General features: G+C 35.0%; 1 long non-coding RNA gene across 3 annotated transcripts; it reads right to left on the minus strand.

Moving 5' to 3' along the window:
• Positions 1 to 434: 434 nt before the first annotated feature.
• On the minus strand, positions 435 to 4193 carry LOC110704223. Of its 3 annotated transcripts, XR_002507884.1 has the most exons (9): positions 4021 to 4193; positions 3149 to 3385; positions 2931 to 3070; positions 2762 to 2814; positions 2004 to 2073; positions 1757 to 1920; positions 1521 to 1601; positions 937 to 1108; positions 435 to 834 (listed from the first exon to the last, which is right to left on the minus strand). It is a non-coding gene; the product is annotated as an uncharacterized LOC110704223 (long non-coding RNA). The 3 variants fall into 3 exon arrangements; XR_002507885.1 differs by having other exon boundaries at positions 1492 to 1601; positions 3149 to 4193; XR_002507883.1 differs by having other exon boundaries at positions 3149 to 4191.
• Positions 4194 to 4518: the final 325 nt, after the last annotated feature.

Raw genomic sequence — 4518 nt, forward strand, 5'->3', positions numbered from 1 at the left:
TGAATTTAAGCTCCAAATATTGAATATCAACTCGAGCAATAATGGCGGTGAAAGGTGTTCATCAACGAGTTTGGTTTTTGGGAGACATTTTTAGGTGTCTACATGCCGTTACGGATAGGCTATGTTATTCGTAACGGGCAGTGCCCGTTACAAATAACATGTTATTCGTAACGGGCAATTTGACTGCCCGTTACAAATAACCCGTTATTTGTAACGGACAGTTTGACTGCCCGTTACGAATAACCCGTTATTTGTAAAGGGCAACCAAACTACCCATCACAAATACAATTGAATCCAAATTTTAAAAAAAAATGCAGCAGGTGATACCTGCTACACTGCTAACCTGATAACCTTTCGTGATGCCAAATTTTAATTACTGTTATCAATATTCAATAATAATAAATGTATAATTTAATTAATTATAAAATCAAAGATACAACTTTAATAAATGTCCAAATTGTCTTTACAACAACTCCCTAACATGAGTCAAAAGCTACTACATAAATAATATTCCTTAATAAAACATGAAAATTTATAGTTATAGAGAGTGAATCTTAGACAAATCACTTGCACACTGAGCAAAGAGCCATGCACAATCTTCCTTTGACAAATCACTTGCACTCTCAAACAAACTTATGTGTCTTCTCAGCATTGTGACTCTAGTTATAGGGTCCATTGCTAAGACTGCAGATAATGTTATAGCTCCTAATGTCATCTTAAGTGACGCTAAATTAGGAGACGTGTTACTCTTGAGTTTATGGTGAGCAAAAATAATTGATTCTGAGTCGGCAGAAACAACATCACTGATATTCTGAAGGCTTGATAGAGCTGAGCCTACAACCAAGAAAATACAGGTCAAAGGACAATGATTGAACACTAATAGAATTTAATATTTACTAGAAATCAATGGAAAATAAGAAAAATAAAATTACTTACTAGCCTCAACTTCGAAAAATCAGCAATGAACTTATCTACCCATGGCCTCTATGGAACAAGATGTGGAGGGCACTCCTTGATACCAGGAATATCGGGCATGTAAACACTCTAGTCCTTCACTTTGATATCAAGCTTGGCTATCTTAACTTTTGGAATATGCTTAGCTTCCCACCTATGAGAAAACACAATGTAATCTTAGTACAAAAAGGTCAAGTTGTTACTGGTGCCCCCTGAACATACTAAAACATTTACAAGCTTTCTAATCAAGAATTATCATTTTTTTTCTTTTCATCTTGATTGTTAAGAGCTTCTAGGCTGCGGGAGCATAGCAAAGGGAAAATACTTTTCAAAGCTAGATCAAATTAAATGTTATGCTATTTGTCTTTCAAGAGGCATGTATATGTAATATTTCTGACAAGAAAAAAAAAAACGCAGTTATTTTTTGTTTTAGCAGCTTTCTTCTTGCATATGAAATCCAGCAGCCTGATTTGCACAAATAGCACACACCAATTATTTGAAAATTATCCAAAGACAGCATAATTGAATAACACCAACCATACAACAGATGCTGGAGAACTGCTTACAAGCTTTTGGACATTTTCAGTGTTCACTCTTGGGGAAGAATTCCTTGATAAAAGAGCAGTAGCATTGGCAGAGAAGAAGGCCTGAAAAAAGTTATAAAAAATTTAGGGATCAAATATGATATTCACAACCAAAGGAATTATCACAAAACTATATAAAAAGTAAGTGTTAATTAAAAAAAATTAAAAACAAACAAACAAACTAATGGCAAGCAAAATGTAGTAGCATAGGGGTTTACCTTATCCTTCTGACCAGACAATGCCTTGGCCAAATCGTTAAATTCAACAACTTTTTGTGCAGCAAATGCAAGCCATGAGTTGATTTCATCATCAAGCTTAGTCTCGTTAACAAGATCAACAACAGTGTGAAGAAGTGAGCAGGAAGTGGAGACCACAAGCTTGTCTGCAAGCAAAGAACAACCAAGTTAGCCAAACGTCTTTATTAGGCGACATAAATTTATTAGTTTGAGATACAAGTTAAGTCACCCTTAGCAGGCTTGGACAACAACAAGTAGGAGACTGGTCCAACAAAAATCGAGACAATGTCTACTCCACGCTGTATGACAAACAATAAGATAAGTTACTTCGATAATCATGAAATATTTATAAAAAAAAATAAAAAAATAAAATAGGAAATGTATAGGACTTTATAAAGACTACTTAAGAACAGAAGTAGCTCATATCAGCAATACATATCCCCTGACACCCCCTATATAATAATTAAGAGCATAACAATCAAGAATCCCATGGGGACAAGGGTTAGTTATTGATGGACCAGAAACTAACAATAATCTAAGGTAAACAAGTGACAAGAAATCCTCAAGGGAAACCTTAAACCTATTTGTGAAAATTTATTTGTGAAATTACTGTTCCGGGCACATTCGGTGATTTCTCCAAGTTAAATTCGAAAAGAGAAATTATTGTTATGGATCTTATGCTTTCAACAATTATGTCAAAATTTAAACAGAAGCTTATCAACTAGATACTCTGCATATCTTTTCACTCATTATAGCTGGAAGGTAAGTGAACTTGACTTGAGATTTAAATGAGCTTGGACAATCACTGTATAGCTTGGCTCAACTAAGATCATGAACATGCTTGCATTTGTAGATTAAGGAGTTCTAATTATAAACCGCAGTTAATATCACAAAACAACAAAAATATATGAGTTGGTAAACCAAGATAAGCTATCATTAGCTCTAGCTATGCTTTTATCAACTCTAGTTGAGAATATATGAGCATACCCGGCTGCTTCATGGCCGAAAATGCAAGGAAACAATTGTGTAGCAGTACTACTCTGCAGAATATGGAGAATATTTGAAGTTTTCAGCTCTTGAAAAACATAGTTCAGAAACCTCAAGGGATACAAACTAGTATGGAATGAAAACAAAATGGTAGGTGAATAAGATATACCTTAGCTTCCAAAAGTAAAAGTCAGTACGCGCGGCAAAGTGTAGTGTAATTGATCTTAACTCTGACTTCCAAGGTCTGTGGTGGAGCAACCTCTACTTGCTCTATCACCAACGGCTTCCCGGCTTCCCATGCTACAGCAGCTATACAACAAACCAATAATAAATCAACAACGTGAAGATGAGATTTTGTAGTTAACACGACGAGCCTGAGATTCATACCTTTGCAGGGTATCACAAGGCCAGCAGTACTAGACATTGGTAATGTTCAGATCAATTAGATGAGTTCTCACTTCGAAATGACTTTCCAGGCACATTTAGTATCAACCTTAAATTTAGACGATTTTAACAAACCCATGGCCCGTGTAGAATCCTTGGCAGCCCCTCTCGTATGTAATAAATCGAGTACTTCGAAATTAGTAAGAAATCCAGCATTGCAGAGGTTGCGTAAAACAAAACCTAACATGAAGAGGCCATTGCAATATACAAAAATTTCTGAGCGCATGCAACCTTATCAGGTAGAAAACATCAACTAAAAATCACCAACATTCACCAATTGCAGATTAAAACATCAAAGAATGCAGAAAGAAAGAACCTTGCATAGAGAATCAATAACCAATACCCAATTTCTCACTTCAACAAACAGATTAACAAAGATTATACAACAACAACCCATAAATTACCAATAAAAATTAACGAATTGGGGATAAATTGATCGATTTCGGTAAAGAACTCGAAGAACCCTAGAATTAATCAACATGCCATATCAGGATTCTTCATTCTCTCTATAAACAAAAAAAATTACAAAAAAATTCGGCAATCAGGTATTAATCGACAAAGATGAACTAAATTCATTACTGATTGCATGTATTACAAGTTTCAATTGAAGAACATATTTTTTTTAGATTTATTATTCGTTTAGATGTACAAAGGATAATCAAACCATATAAACGCCAAAAATGAATCAAATACAAATTTCGTGTAGAAAAAAATAAAGAAAATTAGAATTCACAAGAACAAATTCAATAATTTAAACAATTAGATGCCTAGAAATAAATTCAAGAAGAGGGAAAAACAATTGAAGAACTTCTTACCTCACGATCTAAAATGCCCAAAAATCAATTCAAGAAGAGGAGAGAGGGCCTGAGTTTGAAATGAGATAAAGAGGTGAATGAGGGGGAGGAGAGGAGAGGAGAGGAGATAGAAAGAGTAAGGGACTGATGAGAGAAAAAGAGGTGAATGACGGCTTTAGGTGAAACCCTAAAAAGCCAAGCACTGGGCTCCTCTCATCAGTTGGGCCAAGTTACGTGTAATATAGTATTCGTAACGGGTAAAATAGTGTCCGTTACGAATACTTATTTATTCATAACAGGCACTAATTTGTCCGTTACAAATACATACATATTCGTAACGGACACTATTTTGCCCGTTACGAATATCTTAATTGTAACGGGCAAAGCTTTGCCCGTTAAAAATAGCATGTTACAAATGAGATTTTTTCCACTAGTGTATGTTAGTGCGTACAACAAGAAAATGGACTTGATTGTGCTTTGTATGTGATGAGATTCATGCTTGAGATAGTGACTCATTGC

Source organism: Chenopodium quinoa, unplaced genomic scaffold (assembly GCF_001683475.1).
Source record: "Chenopodium quinoa cultivar QQ74 unplaced genomic scaffold, ASM168347v1, whole genome shotgun sequence".
NCBI lineage: Eukaryota > Viridiplantae > Streptophyta > Magnoliopsida > Caryophyllales > Amaranthaceae > Chenopodium > Chenopodium quinoa.